This window comes from Oryctolagus cuniculus, chromosome 21 (assembly GCF_051225735.1).
Source record: "Oryctolagus cuniculus isolate XC-2025 breed Fujian yellow rabbit chromosome 21, ASM5122573v1, whole genome shotgun sequence".
In the NCBI taxonomy this organism is placed as follows: domain Eukaryota; kingdom Metazoa; phylum Chordata; class Mammalia; order Lagomorpha; family Leporidae; genus Oryctolagus; species Oryctolagus cuniculus.
The window spans coordinates 5846754-5863394 of NC_142887.1; positions in this window are offsets into that span (position 1 = coordinate 5846754).

The window sequence follows — 16641 nt, forward strand, 5'->3', positions numbered from 1 at the left end:
GCCATCGCAAGCACGGCTCAGGGACGGGAAGCGTGGCTCTGCTCCAGAAGGCACGCGGGATCCGCACTGAGCCCGCGCTGATCCAATATCAAGATGGAGCCTTAACCGTGGTGAGGCTTCCTCTTCTCTCTCTTTTTTTCTTTTTTTTCTTTTTTTTTTTTTTTTTTTTGACAGGCAGAGTGGACAGTGAGAGAGAGAGAGAGACAGAGAGAAAGGTCTTCCTTTGCCGTTGGTTCACCCTCCAATGGCCGCCGCGGCCGGCGCGCTGCGGCCGGCGCACCGCGCTGATCCGATGGCAGGAGCCAGGAGCCAGGTGCCAGGTGCTTTTCCTGGTCTCCCGTGGGGTGCAGGGCCCAAGCACCTGGGCCATCCTCCACTGCACTCCCTGGCCACAGCAGAGAGCTGGCCTGGAAGAGGGGCAACCGGGACAGAATCCGGCGCCCCGAATGGGACTAGAACCCGGTGTGCCGGTGCCACTAGGCGGAGGATTAGCCTAGTGAGCCACGGCGCCGGCGAGGCTTCCTCTTCTCAATCACTGTTCACGGGCGCTGCTGAGCGGGAGGCCAGCTGCCCGCGGGCTGTAACTGAGGGCCTCACGCAGCCAGCAGCCCTCGCAGGTCGGAGGTGGCTCCTGGACGGCCTGGGCTGTGTGAAGAGCCCTGCGGAGCAGCCCAGGCTAAGGGAGTGGGGCGATGTGTTCCTACAGCCCCATCACACCACCCTCCCATGTCTCCTCCAGCCACACGGATTCCCACAGACCACGGAACCCCCTCTCGGTAGCAGCAGCAGAGCTGCATGTACCTGGCGCTTGCTTCCAGGTAGATGAACTCAGCAGAGCAGGGATTCCTGAGAACGGGCTCAGGTGCTCACAACTCACAGTGCTACAGAAAGCAGCTTATGCTGTGGCCTGGCGGGTTAAGCCTGCGCCTGCGACACCAGCATCCCTTATGGGCGCTGGTTCGAGTCCCAGCTGCTCCACTTCTGATCCCGCTCCCTGCTAACAGCCTGGGAAGGCAGCAGAGGATGGCCCAAGCCCTTGGGCCCCTGAACCCACGTGGGAGACCCGGAAGAAGCGCTGGGCTCCTGGCTTCAGATAGGCCCAGCCCTGGCCTTTGCAGGCATTTGGGGAGGGAACCAGCAAATGGAAGATCTCCGTCTGTCTGTAACTCTGCCTCTCAGATAAATAAATCTTTAAAAAAAATAGAAAGGAGCCCAGTTAGAAGATTTCGGGGTAAGTTCATTGAGGAGGTGACAGGAAGGGACTAGAGAATTCTCTTAATGGCTAAAGTAAGAGAGAACATTCTGGAAGGAAGCTATGGCCGGGGCTCAAGTTCGGGGTGCAGCATGGCGTGGCTGACAGTGGTTCCGCTGGCCCGCCCCTCGGCGTTCCCTTCGCAGAACTCCTCCTTCACCTTCGCCGACCCGGCCTGCGCTGGGACTGCCGGGTGCTGCGGCAGGCACCGGACTCAGCAGGGACTTCTAAGCCCCTCCACACTACAGGCACCGGACTCAGCAGGTCTGGGGTGGACAGTGACCCACCCCATGCCAACCAGCGTCTTCCCTGCTTTCCCTCCCCCGTGGGAAATTCGATCGTTGGAGTGGGCATTTGGTGTAGCGGTTAAGACGCCTACAGCCCACATCAGAGTGCCTGGGTTCAAGGCCTAGCTCCACTTCATTTTTTTTTTTTTTTTTTTTGACAAGCAGAGTTAGACAGTGAGAGAGAGAGTCAGAGAGAAAGGTCTTCCTTCTGTTGGTTCACTCCCCAAATGGCCGCTACGGCCAGAGCTATGCCGATCTGAAGCCAGGAGCCAGGTGCTTCTCCTGGTCTCCCATGCAGGTGCAGGGGCCAAGCACGTGGGCCATCCTCCATTGCACTCCCGGGCCATAGCAGAGAGCTGGCCTGGAAGAGGGGCAACCAGGACAGAATCCGGCACCCCGACCGGGACTAGAACCCGGGGTATCGGCACCGCAGGCGGAGGATTAGCCTAGTGAGCCGCGGCGCCAGCCCCAGCTCCACTTCTGATTCAGCCTGCTACTAAGGCAACTTGGAGGCAGCAGGTGATGGCCTACGTACATGCAGACCCAGCGGGAGTCCCAGGCTCCGGGCTTCATCCTGGCCCAGTTCTGTCAGTGCAGACGTGTGGGCAGTGAACCAGCAGATGGAAGATCTCAACCCTCCCTCTCTCTGCCTCTCAAATGTAAATATTTCAAATATGTGCCTAAGATGCTGGCATCCCAGCAGGAGAGCAGGGGTGAGAGCGAACGTGATGATGCCTCCTGTGCCCCTGGATCCTGCTCTACCTAAAGCCAGTTTCTAGAACAGACTCATGTTTTAGCTCAAACACATCTCAGGTTGATTTCTGCCCCTCGCAACCCAGGGCCCTGGTGAGTGCGAGCAATCTGGTGTTCATCGAGGCGTGAACACGATGGGCAGTGGCAGGAGGGAAGCTGGAGAGAAGCATGGACCCCGGCCACCGGTCCTGGGTCCCGCACCCCTCCGGGCACCACCTGAGACCTGCTCAGCCCACTCACTGCGCCTGTGCAGGGCAGGCAGCCGCACGCCGGCTTCCACCAGCTCTGCTCCCACCTCCATACTCCTGGGAGCCAGAGGCAGCCCCTGCCGCCTGCCGTGGCGTCTCTGTCCCCCGTCGGGGGCCCACTCAGCCTCCTGCAGGAGCCCAGACGCATCGGGAGCCCCGCCCCTGGAGGAGGTCCCGTGCCTTGCTGCATCGACGCCTGCCCGCTCCCCGCTGTCACTCCCCTGTCACCCGCCTTCCCCTGGAGTCGCCCTGCAGAGCACGGCTCCCACGCACGCGTCTGCCTCAGGCTCTGCCTTCAGAGGACGAGGGGAAGACGCGCGTGCGCCTCAGCCCCACGACCCCAGAGGCGTCCAGGAACCTGTCAGCGCCGCGAACCGCACGCACACGCGGTTCCAATGTGCCCCTGAGAAGTTTCCTGGGGGAGGACCCACAGCTTTTATCCGGTTTCAAAGAGAAGGACAAAAGTAGGAAACTGCTCGGTTGGTGATGAGCATTTCAAGCAAGAATACACGTGGTAGTCACTGCTAATCAACCCAAACCGTTCTCCCACTTCTGCCAAAATATTGTTATTTGAAAAGCAGAGTGACGGGGGGTGGGGGGAGACAGAGAGAGAGATCTTCCATTTGCAGCTTCAATCCCTAAATAGCTCCAACAGCCAGGTCTGGGCCAGGCCAAAGCCAGGAGCCAAAAGCTGCATCTGGGTCTTCCCCACGTGGGTGCAGGAGCCCAGGCACGCGGGCCATCCTCCGCTGCCTTCCCAGGTGCACGAGCAGGGAGCTGGATCAGAAGTGGAGCAGCCGGGACTCAATCCAGTGGCCGTGTGGGACGCCAGCCTCCCAAGAGGTGGCCGAACAGGCGACACCACAACATCTGCTCTCTCTGTCCCTAGGTAAACCCCAAGCATAGTAGGGTTTTAGCTCCAACGCGTTCAGTTAAAAAGGGTCACCTCCCTGTGGCCTGCGGCCGATGAGATGCAGGCAGCGGGAGGCCCCGGAAGAGGCTTCAGTGAGAACTCATGAAGGAGAGGCCCCTCTGACCGTGGCCGCTTCCCGGCTCCAGGGAGACGACGCGCGGGGGTGGAGCAGCTCGAGGGACGATAACAAAAACCAGACTCCGCCTGCTGACGGGCAGAGCTGGGAAGAGCTCCACTCCCGTCTGAGAAAAACCCACCACGTGTGAGGCACAGCTGTCCTGGGACCAGAGCACCGCGCTCAACGAAACGCCCAGGACAGAGGGAGGCAGACTGACCTGAGGACAGACGTGAGACAGACAGATGTGAGACAGACAGACGTGAGACAGACAGACGTGAGAGAGAGATGTGAGAGACATAGGACAGACAGACGTGAGAGAGAGACATGGGACAGACAGACGTGAGAGAGAGATGTGGGACAGACAGACGTGAGAGAGAGACATGGGACAGACAGACGTGAGAGAGACAGACGTGAGAGAGAGACGTGGGACAGACAGACGTGAGAGAGAGACGTGGGACAGACAGATGTGAGAGAGAGACGTGGGACAGACATGAGAGAGGCAGACGTGAGAGAGAGACGTGGGACAGACAGACGTGAGAGAGGCAGACAGGTGAGTGGCAGGCAGGTGAGAGGCGGGAGGAGAAGCAAACCGGCATGAGGCGAGACCGCAGGCCCCAGGAATGACTGACAGGGCTGGGCAAAGCCAAGTCTGCGGAGGCCTGGGGTGAGCGCCGGCAGCAGCCCCGTGCACGAGCGCCATCGGCGAAGGCTTTCAAGGCCTTGGAGACTGTGTGGGCTGAGAGCACAGTGCCCGGCACAGGGGGCTCCGTGCCCGCTCTCCCCCCGGGTCTGGCAGGGCTGCAGGGGACACTGGAGGCCAGCAGGAAATGGGGAAAGGGCCAGGGTAGCCAGGAAGTGCCGGCCACCACTGTGCGGAGCCAGGGAGCCCGCCCAGACCTTCCAAGTCCTGAGGTCACAGGGAAAGAACAGCCCTCCAGGGCCCCAAGCAGGGAGGAACCCAGCATTGGGGGAGGGGCCGGCGACATCCCAGCCCCGGGGGAGGGAGGGAAACTCCCTGAGAAAAGCCGCCGCGAGACCCAGGGACGCAGGGTCGCTGCACCAGGCAAGCAGGAGCCAGCCCCTGAAGACCAGGAAAGCCCACGGTGCAGCCATACAGGAGCAGCTGAGCTGAATGCACAGCAGGGCACGGCAGTGCCTCTGCCACGCCTCCCTCACCCCGCACCAGACCGTGTGTGGGGAGGTGGAGCCTGAGCCCCCACTGAGCGGAGCACGGCTGCTGCCCAGACACACACACACACACCACACACATGCAGACATGCGCATGCCACACGCATGTGTGTGCACCTGCACACCTGCACACACGTGCATTGCCCACTCACACACATGTATATATGTGATGGGACAAGGACATCAGCCTCAGCCATTCTCGCTCACGGCCCAAAGAGGTAAGCACTGGAAGGCGTTCCCTGCCCTTGACTCTCAACTGGGTCTCACACCCGTTGCCTCATACCCCACCCCCCACCCCTCACCTGAAAGACCAGTTCCAGGAATTCCCCTCCACCTGCTACCCCCCACCCCCGCCCCCATCCCAGACCTCCTACAATATAAGAAGGCCTGGCCCCTGGGGGTCGGGGCCTTCTGCCCGTGCTCTGTCAGTGTGGATGCCAGCAGTTGGTCGCCCACCTCTGCGGATTCATTTCTCTGAATAAATTCGGTCTGGCTGTAGATTCCTACACTGCCTCCTCTCTGTTCTGCGTCTCTTTTCCCAGCATTTTGGTGCCCTGTGTGAGGAGGCACCAATCTGCAACTCTTTTCCAACAATATACACATCACAGGTGTGCCCTGTTGCACCTGTATGTGTGTATGAAACACATGTACTGTCACACATGCATATATGATCTTGCATACATTACACTCAACACATATCATATATGTGTTCGTGCACACATTACATACATGCATATCTAGTCACATGTCATAAGACACATGCACGTGTGTGCGCATGCACAGCACGCAAATATTGCACGTATAGACCCAGGCACACTTTACATGTATACACACACATACACAGAGGTGCCTCTGCACCTACATATATGCACCTCACACGCATGCACACAGACACATGAAAGGCCCAGCAGAGAAGAGTTGGGCCCCTTCGCCAGCATAAATCCTGCTTACTGAATGTCCACTGTCTTCCTCGTAATGTCCACCACTCACCCCAGAATTATGGCACAACCCCCTGTCAGGAAACAAGGCAGCCAAGCCTCTAACATGCAAAATCTTGAGTACGTGTGGTTCACATGCTGAACACGGAGACCACACTCCTGGACAGCGGGGTCTCTGCGGGGACGGAGCTGGAGGAGGGGCCGCGCAGAAGCACCGTCCGTGCACACACACGGACACCACACTGCGTCTGCGGCTCCGCTGCAGAATCAGCCCAGGTGAGGGGCACCAGCCCGCTCCGTGCCAGGCCCGGGAAGTCAGCCAAACCGGAACGAAGAGCAGAGACACGGCATCACAGGCGCTAACATACGTGTGAAATTCCAGACGCACACGTGAGCGCGTGAGACAGAAAAAAAAAAACACTTGAAGACATAGTGAGCTAGAATTTTAAAAAAAGCAAAAGGAAAGCCACCCAGCCCCAGCCCAGCAGCTCAGACCGTCCCAAGCAAGAGATGCAGACACACACAGAGGCCCGCCGGGACGCGTCATAGCTGCTCCAGAATTGAGTATAAAGGGGAAGTCGCGGGGGCGACTGGAGGAAAAATGCACAGTGCACACAGAGGCGCAAAAGGACGCGCAGCGCAGAGGGAGCATTGAGCAGCCTGCTGGTCACAGACGGCGTGAGCAGGGGCAACACAGGGGACAGCTCAGGGCGGCAGGGCAGGGGAGGGTCAGCCCGAAATCCCACGTCCAGGGACCGAGTCCGTCAGAGACAGAGAGGGCTGAGGCCAGGGCTGCCCAGGGCTCTTCCGGGGCTGATGGGAAAGCTCTGGGCGCAGTGAGGGCTGCACACCCTGTGAACTCTGGGAAGTGAATTTTATTGCACGTGAATTGCACCTCAATAAGAATGGAAGAGGAATAAACATGTTTCAAGGGGCCGACGCTGTGGCGTAGCGGGTAAAGCTGCTGCCTGCGGTGCCGGCATCCCATATGGGCGCTGGTTCAAGTCCCGGCTGCTCTTCTTCCAATCCAGCTCTCTGCTGTGGCCTGGGAAAGCGGTAGAAGATGGCCCAAGTCCTTGGGCCCCTGCACCCACGTGGGAGACCTGGGAGAAGCTCCTGGCTCCTGACTTGGGATCAGTGCAGCTCCAGCTGTTGCAGCCAACTGGGGAGTGAACCAGCAGATGGAAGATTCTCTCTCTCTCTCTCTCTCTCTCTCTCTCTCTCTCTCTGCCTCTCCTTCTCTCTGTGTGTAACTCTGACTTTCAAATAAATAAATAAATAAATAAATAAATAAGTCATTTAAAAAAAACCTGTTTTGAACAGAGGAAATGTTCGCTAACAGCAGCCCAGACTGCAGGAGCCCTGTGAGCTCTCTCAGCAGAGCAGTGCAGCTCCAGAAACCTGGACCTCCACGGACGATGAAGGTGTCCAGAAGTGGTGAAAATCAAAGTAAATGGGAAAAACCTTATTCTTACTTTTAATCGCCATAAAAAGAAAGTTGGCTGTCTCAGAAAACATGCTGTGGGGTATTGGCGCTGTGGCATAGCAGGTAAAGCTACTGCCTGCAGCGCCGGCATCCCATATGGGCGCTGGTTCGAGTCCCGGCTACTCCACTTCTGATCCAGCTCCCTGCTAATGCACCTGGGAAAGCAGTGGAAGATGGCCAAGTCCTTGCGCCCTGCACCCACGTGGGAGACCTGGGAGAAGCTCAGGCTCCTGGCTTTAGCCTAGGCCAGTGCTGGCTGTTGTGGCCATCTGGAGAGTGAACCAGCAGATGGAAGACCACTCCTCTCTCCCTCTGCCTCTTCCTCTCTCTCTATAACTCTTACAAATGAATAAAATAAAATATTAAAAAATAAAGAAAGAAGTGTGCTGTGAGTTGACAGCATGTGTGAGAATTAACGGTGTAGCAAACGAACAACAGAACCAGAAGGAGTAGGCGGGGAGGGAGGGAGACTGAGTGAGGCGTTCGTGCTGCCGGCGGTGTGAGCTCACCGTGAGGTCACTGCCACTACGTAGAGACCGGTACACTTAGGACAAGCCCAGAAAGAAACGAGAGAGAGAGAGAGAGAGAGAGAGAGAGAGAGAGAGAGAGAAATAAGCCACAGTAGACATAAACAGGAAGCATAAACTCAGAACTGATCCAAAACCAGACCACACGGAGGGCGATGGAGCAGACAGGAAGTAACTGGCAGAGGCGGCGGTGTCGTTCCAGCCAGAACAGTCGTCCTCTGAGCGCACAGGCAGACGGAGACTCCCAGCCTGTGTACGGGGAAGGCCCGGCCGTATCCGTCTGCGAGAAACACACTTAACCACGGGTGGCGGCGTAGCCAGGGTAGAGACCAGCGTTGAGGGGGGAGACACAGCCTGCACACACAGAGAAGAGGAAGTCGGCACGTGTGCGGGACCAGACAGTGACATCTCATCTTACCCAGGTGCAGGGGTGGGTCCCCAACACGCAGCACAGCCCCAGACAGGTGGGCAGACACCTCCCAGCCTGAAACAGGTGGGCACCTCCCAGCGCAGACAGTGGGCACCTCCCAGCCCAGACAGTGGGCACCTCCCAGCCCAGACAGTGGGCACTGACAGCCCAGGCAGTGGGCACCTCCCAGCCCAGACAGTGGGCACTGACAGCCCAGGCAGTGGGTACCTCCCAGCCCAGGCAGTGGGCACCTCCCAGCCTGAAACAGGCGGGCACCTCCCAGCCCAGGCAGTGGGCACTGACAGCCCAGACAGTGGGCACCTCCCAGCCCAGGCAGTGGGTACCTCCCAGCCCAGGCAGTGGGCACCTCACCTTCAGGACACAGTATGACGACATCCCTGAATACACCAAAACAAAGCCCAAAAACATCAACCCAGGGGTCCCACGAGAACATCAGCACCCGCCCAGGGATCCCACGGGAACACCACCACCCGCCCAGGGGTCCCACGGGAACACCACCACCCGCCCAGGGGTCCCACGGGAACACCACCACCCGCCCAGGGGTCCCACGGGGACATCACCACCCGCCCAGGGGTCCCACGGGAACATCACCACCCGCCCAGGGGTCCCACGGGAACATCACCACCCGCCCAGGGGTCCCACGAGAACACCACCACCCGCCCAGGGGTCCCACGAGAACATCACCACCCGCCCAGGGGTCCCATGGGAACATCAGCACCCAACAAACCGACCTAGAAGCAGGATGAGGGCAGGTATCTGGGTCTGGGAAAGAAAGTGCTCTAACGTGTCAGGGTGGCTCAGCGTGACTGTCGGGGCCGTGCTGTAGTGCAGCAGGCTAAGCTCCCCCAGGACACCTGCATCCCATATGGTTCAAGACCCGGCTGCTCCTCTTCCGATACAGCTCTCTGCTGTGGCCTGGGAAAGCAGCAGAGGATGGCCCAAGTCCTTGGGCCCCTGCACCCACGTGGGAGACCGGGAAGCTCATGGCTGCAGGTTTTGGCCTGGCCCAGCTGCAGCCATTGTGGCCATCTGGGGAGGGAACCAGCAGATGGAACATCCCTCTCTCTGTAACTCTGCCTTCCGGTAAACAAAAAATAAATCCAAAAAAAAAAAAAAGTGACTGTCAATGCCCTAAAACACGTTGAATGGCTTCCTTCAAGTGGGTGAGCGTAGCACACTAACGACTAGAGCGCTAGCAAGAGTCTGGCAGGAGCACATGAAAAACATTGTTGATATTCTAGCAAAGAATGATTGAAAATTAAAATAGAAAATATAATTTATAACAGCACCAAAAAGTTACGTATTTTCCTTTTAGGGAAGCTGGGGGGGGGGGCACTGGGCCTGCTCTGGGTCTCGCTATGGTGTTGGCTACACAGCCCCTTGTGCTCCCCAAAACCCAGGAAACGGTACTCTAAAAGGGGCGGGATTTCCTGTATAGGAATTGTACCCAATCCGGGGGGGAGGGGACCTCTGTCCTGCCAAGGGCGATTGGGTAGTTATAGCATCATTCATGGGCCATACAAAATTGTCAACTTAAAGATTAGCCTGCGTCAGGTGTCTCACCTAGGGTGCCAGGGCGGGGCCAGACCAGGTGGCTTTGCAGGCCTGGCACAGCCTGCAGGCGGGACACTCCCACCCCTGCCACCAGACCCCAGATAGCACAAGCAAAGAATTGCAGAGCCAGCGGCTGCAGGACGGGGGGGGGGGGGGGGGGGGGCAGTGGCACTGTGGGACTGACACTCCCGCCCCTCTGGCTGGCTGATCCTCTGGATCAGTTTCGGCTGCATGGTCCCGACAACCGCCCTGACTGGCTCAGTGCGGCAGCTGGCGGGCTTCATCGCGATCGCTCACCCCGACGGCGCCTTGGTTCACGGTGGCTCCTCCTGCCTCTGGACTCAGCCCCTGAGCGGTCAGGGACGCCTGCCTACACGCCTGGCTTCACTTCACCTGCCAAGACGGAGGAGGAAACAGCTCTGAACGTGAGAAGATGGGGCTTGGCCGGGCATTTGGCACAGCAGGGAAGACACCGCCCGGACGCCCACCTTGCACATCCGAGGGCTGGGGTGCAGGACCCGGCCCTGCTCCTGGTCCCAGCTTCCTGACAACACACACCCAGGGAGGCGGCAGTGACGGTGCGGTGCTTGGATCCCTGGCACCCATGTGGGAGACCTGGACGGAGTTCCCAGGCCCAGCTTCAGCCTGGCCAGGCCCTGTTCTTGCAGGCATCTGGGGAGTGAACCAAGGGGCGGGGCTTTCTCCCCCCTCCTCCCCTCTCCCCCCTCTCTCCCCTTTCTCTCCCTTCCTCCCTCTCTCCCCCCCTCCCCCTCTCTCCCCTCTCTCCCCCTCCCTCCCCCCTCCCCCACTCCCCCCTTCCCTCTCTCTCTTCCTCCCTCCCTCTCTCTCCCTCTCTCCCTTCCTCCCTCTCTCCCCCTCCCTCCCCCCTCCCCCACTCCCCCTTCCCTCTCTCTCTTCCTCCCTCCCTCTCTCTCCCTCCCTCCCTCTCCCCCCCTCCCCCTCTCTCCCTTCCTCCCTCTCTCCCCCTCCCTCCCCCCTCCCCCACTCCCCCTTCCCTCTCTCTCTTCCTCCCTCCCTCTCTCTCCCTCCCTCCCTCTCCCCCCCTCCCCCTCTCTCCCTTCCTCCCTCTCTCCCCCTCCCTCCCCCCTCCCCCACTCCCCCTTCCCTCTCTCTCTTCCTCCCTCCCTCTCTCTCCCTCTCTCCCTCCCTCCCTCTCTCTCTCTCTCTCCCTCCCTCCCTCCCTCTCTCTCTCCCTCTCTCCCCCCTCCCTCCCTCTCTCTGTCTCTCTCCTCTCCCCCTCCACCTCTCTCCCTTTCAAATAAAATAAACAATTTTTCAATGTATGATCTTCAGCCCTGGCTATTGCTGTCATCTGGAGAGTGAACCAGTGGATGGACGATCTCCTTCTCTCTATTTCTCCCCCCGCCTCTGCTTTTCAAATAAATTAAAACATTTTTTTTTAAAAAAGAGAAGGTGGGATCTTGAGAGCAAGGCACTGGTTAGTCATCACCTGTCATCACCACCAGCATGGTCACATCAGTAATCGACACCCATCCAGCAACTGATGGGGTTTGCCGTTTGGAAGTGCAGTGAGCGGCAGGGAAGACGGTCAATCACCCTGCACCTTCCGGCAAATCCGGCCGAGCCCCTGCAGCACGACCAGCAATTGGTGGTGATGGTGATGGTGGTGATGGTGATGGTGGTGGTGGTGGTGATGGTGGTGGTGGTGATGGTGGTGGTGATATCAATGGTGGTAGTAATGGTGAGGGTGACAAGGATGATGACCTACTCCCCATCTGTTTTCTCTTGTATACTCACAGACTCCTTATCTTGGAGGATTCCTGTTCCTCCATCACTCTCAACTAGTCATTCAGAAAACATGCACAGGGCACCTACTATGCGACAGGCACTATTCTGAACACCACCTGGTCCCATGTGTGTGCCCGAGAGGAAGAGACCCCTGTCTGTCAGGAGCTTAGATTCTTAAAGGTGAACAGACAGTAAGAAAAGTAAATAAACACATCAGCAGGGACTACAGAATACAGGATGACAGAAGGTGACAGTGCTGTGCACAAAAGAAAGGGTAGGGCGTGCTGAGGAGGGAGGGAGCAGTGGCGGTGGTGGAGGTGGCAGCATCTGGAGAAAATCAGACGCTTCATGGGAGGTTCCAGCTCCTGGTCACTACCAGTCACAGAGATGTGCGTGCAAGCCAACAGCATCCTCCCCAGAGCCCTAGCGGATAAAGGTGCTCCCACTCTGCTGGAGTTGATACCCTGGTAGGATGTGATGCTCCCGGGGTAGGATGTGATGCTCCCGGGGTAGGATGTGATGCTCCCGGGGTAGGATGTGATGCTCCCGGGGTAGGATGTGATGCTCCCGGGGTAGGATGTAACACTCTTGTGGTAGGATGTAGTACTCTTGTGGTAGGATGTGGTACTCTTGTGGTAGGATATAACACTTCCATGGTAGGATGTGACACTCCTGTGGTAGGATGTGATGCTCCCGTGGTAGGATGTAATACTCCTGTGGTAGGATGTAGTACTCTTGTAGTAGGATGTAATACTCCTGTGGTAGGATGTGACGCTCCTGTGGTAGGATGTGACGCTCCTGTGGTAGGAGGTAGTACTCTTGTGGTAGGATATAACACTCCCATGGTAGGATGTGACACTCCTGTGGTGGGATGTGTTACTCCTGTAGTAGGAGGTAACACTCCCATGGTAGGATGTAGTGCTCCTGTGGTAGGATGTAGTGCTCCTGTGGTAGGATGTGTTACTCTTGTGATAGGAGGTAATATTCCCATAGTAGGAGGTAATACTCCCGTGGCAGGAGTAACACTCCCATGGTAGGATGTGTTACTCCTGTGGTAGGATGTGTTTCTCCTGTGGTAGGATGTAGTACTCCTGTGGTAGGATGTGTTACTCTTGTGGTAGGAGGTAATACTCCCATAGTAGGAGGTAATACTCCCGTGGTAGGAGTAACACTCCCATGGTAGGATGTGTTACTCCTGTGGTAGGATGTGACACTCCCGTGGTAGGATGTAGTGCTCCTGTGGTAGGATGTGTTACTCCCGTGATAGAATGTGACACTTCTATAGTAGGAGGTAATACTCCCATGGTAGGATGTGACACTCCTGTGGTAGGATGTGTTACTCCCGTGATAGAATGTGACACTTCTGTAGTAGGAGGTAATACTCCATAGTAGGATGTAGTACTCCCATGGTAGGATGTGATACTCCTGAGGTAGGATGTGATACTCCTGTGATAGAATGTGACACTTCTGTAGTAGGAGGTAATACTCCCATAGTAGGATGTGTTACTCCTGTAGTAGGATGTGATACTCCTGAGGTAGGATGTGATACTCCTGTGGTAGGAGGTAATACTCCTGTACTTTGCCACAGCACAGCCCCTGTTTTCCTGCTTTCAATCCATCCTCCACACAGCTGCCCTCCCTGGGCACACACTCTATCCAAACCTGAGCCTCTTTTATAGAGATTCTGGGAACAGATTTCCGGGGGGAAATTTCTGAAGATAAGTGACCTGGCTGGTTTCTCTGGGCTCTATCTAAAGACTCAGCCTGCTGCCTTCTGTATGGAAAGCTCCACTCCACATCAAGTTTGCCTTATTTAGTGGTGTTTGGGGCAGCATTTGTAAATATAACTGCAAATTAGGCCCTTAAAAGTTAATAATCGCCGGTTTCCAAGTCCACTGCCAACATCCTCATCCAAACCAGCACAATCTTTCATCTGGAGGACGCGTGACTGGCTCTGCCACTTTCTGTCCCGCGCCCAGCAACGCACAACCCGATCATCTTGTAAGAAGGATCTTACAAAGCCTCAATCAGGTCACGTCACTCACGCTTTCCAACCCTCCGGGAGCTTCTCACCCCATCTTCAGTCAAGTCCGCACTTCTCACTGTGGCTCATGGAGAGCGCACACTCTGGCTGCCCTCTTTGGTCTGACCTGTCCTCACGTCTTACTATCTCCAGCTGCTCATTGCTATGGACTGAGTGTGCCTGGCCCCCTAAAAACTGCCTGTGGAGGCCCTGGTCCCTGGTGTGATGGTGTTAGAACGCGGGGCCCAAGGAGATGACCGGGACACAACAGTGCAGCCCTCGTGAGTGTGACTTTAAGAAGAGTTCTAGTGGCTGGCGCCGCGGCTCACTAGGCTAATCCTCCACCTGCGGCGCTGGCACTCCAGGTTCTAGTCCCGGTCAGGGCGCCAGTTCTGTCCAGGTTGCCCCTCTTCCAGGCCAGCTCTCTGCTGTGGCCTGGGAAGGCAGTGGAGGATGGCCCAAGTGCTTGGGCCCTGCACCCCATGGGAGACCAGGAGAAGCACCTGGCTCCTGCCTTCGGATCAGCGGGCTGTAGCAGCCATTTGGGGGGGGGTGAACCAACGGAAGGAAGACCTTTCTCTCTGTCTCTCTCTCACTGTCTAACTCTGCCTGTCAAAAAAAAAAAAAAAAAAAAAAGTGTTCCAGTAAGAGGAGTAAGAGGTGATCTGCCCCTTCCCTGTGAAGACTCAGCAGGAAAGCACCCGTCTGGAACTCGGCAGAGAGCGCGCGTCAGAGCCTGACCGTGCTGACACCCTGACGGGGGCTTGCCAGCTTCCAGAACTACGAGGACTACACCTCTGTTGTCCAAGCTGTCCACCCTGCGGGGCTGTGCTGCAGCACCCCAAGCCCACCGAGACACTCCCCGTACCCAGCCTGTACCCCGAGCCCACGGAGACACTCCCCACACGCAGCCTGTACCCCGAGCCCACCGAGACACTCCCCACACCCAGCCTGTACCCTGAGCCCACAGAGACACTCCCCGTACCCAGCCTGTACCCCGAGCCCACCGAGACACTCCATCCCTTCCCTCACTCACCACGGCCACACCCCCGTCGAGGGATGAACCTTTTCCCTCGTTCTCTATCAACAGTGTCAGGTTCCGCTTGTTTCGTCAAGTGGGCACTTCAGAGAGAACTTTCCCAGACGAATCAAGAAACCTGGACAGAAGGATGACAGAAACGTCAAAATCACTGAACACAGTCCAGCTACTAGGAAAGTGTTAGACCAGCACTTGAAACAAAGTAGACGAGCACTTGAAACAAAGTCAAAGCAGGAAACAGACAAGAAAAGATGCCCAGGCCTGGGACCCGCCGCTGTCCGTCCCATTGGTTTCCACAACGGCATCAGCTGTGCGCCTGAACCACAGTGAGCTCTCTCCTTCTCTCTGGGTGTAAGCTGATTCTATGAATTAGCTATAAACACGCCACTAGTTGAAACAAAGAATCCAACGGAAATTACAGAGCTGAAAACCAGACAAGGGAAATGGAAACCCGACTGTCAGACCTGAGATGGAGCAGTAGGGATTCAGAGCAGAACAAGAGGGCAAAACTGTCACACCAGGGAGAGAGCAGTGCCGGGGGTTTGCGGTGCAGCCACCGAACAGTCTGTCACCAGTGCCCCAGAGAAGAGGAGGAGACTGGGCGCTTGGTGAAGAAATAACGCCCGGAACCTTCAAAGACCAGCATGTGAGCCTACAGGCTGCGCAGGGGAGAGCTGCCCTCCCAGCGTGGGTGGCGTCTCCAGCCCACCCCGGGCCTGAGGAAGGCAAACCGGCTCTCGCCTTCAGCTGGGACGTCCTCCTCCTGCCGTTCTGGGACCTGGGAGCCCGGATCTGAGCCTGCAGGCCCCAGGACTCACACCAGCGGCCCCCGAGGTGTCGGGTTTGGGCGCGGGCTGGGAGTCACCCCAGCAGCTCCCCTGGACCCCGGGCCGCCAGGCTGGACATGCCAGCAGCTTTCCCGGCTCTCCAACTTGCCAGAGCACAGCACGGGCCCCATCGGGCTCCGTAATCACGTAAGTCAACTCCCACATCAACCTCAGACGGACGGACGGACGGACGGACAGACACCCTGTTGGCTCCGTTTCTCTGGAGAACCCTGACGGATACAGAACCAGAAACAGGAGACCGAAAGCTAACAGGCACTCTGGGCGAGCAGTGCCATCAACCATCTGGATCCAGCTGACGTTTACGGGACGCTCCCGCCCAGCCGCTGCACGACACACACTCCTCTTAAGGGCACAGGAGGCACGCCCAGAACAGGCCACATCCCAAGCCGCATGATACAGTTTAATGGATAGGGAAGCAGTGAAACTGTGCAAAAAAATCTATGAAATTGATCTAGAAATCGACAACAGGTACACACACACACACACACACACCCCGATGACTTGACAATTGAAACACAGACTCCAGATTGCCCCGTGGGTAAGACACCCACTCTGGACGAACCCGCGGGCCACAGGGGGATTCTGGAGGAAAACTGGAGACTGTTCTGAACTGAGTGAGAATAGAACACAGCATCTCAAAGCTGGTGGGGCACAGCTAACGCAGGGCTCCCAGGGAAATTTACGGTACCGAGTGCTTACACTAGGAAAGCTTCAATGGGTCAGCTAAGCTTCCACGTTAAGAAGAGGAGGATACAAACAAAACAAACCTAAAGCAAACGAAAATGAAGAAACGCACTTGTTGTTAACAGTTTCTGAGCAGGGAACCTGCTGTGAAAATTAGGGCGTAGCAACAACCCGCCCCCTAGGAGACGTCTGGTTCTCACAGGACGGGAAGAGCTGCCCACTGTCCCTTCCAGCCGTGGGCCCTCTCCTTCCCGTTTCTCCAAGCAAATCGAGTTTCGGCCACTGCCACCGCGCCCTCCTGCCGCTCTCCCGGGGCTCCTCTCGGGGTTTTCCTGCCCAGCTTCATCTTGAACCCAAATCCTCCCCAGCGCAGGACAAAACGCCTGTGTCCCAAACCCTACACGTTGGACGCCGAGACGCCGAGACGCCGAGACGCCGTGTCACATGGCTGGCGTGCTCCCTCTTAGCTAACACTTCTGGTGAGTCTGTGCAGCAGGTACCACTAACAGCTGCTGTATTCTGAGAAAGTGAGGAAACCAAGGCAGAGAACCGTTCAGTAACTTGTCGGAGAGCACACAGTGAC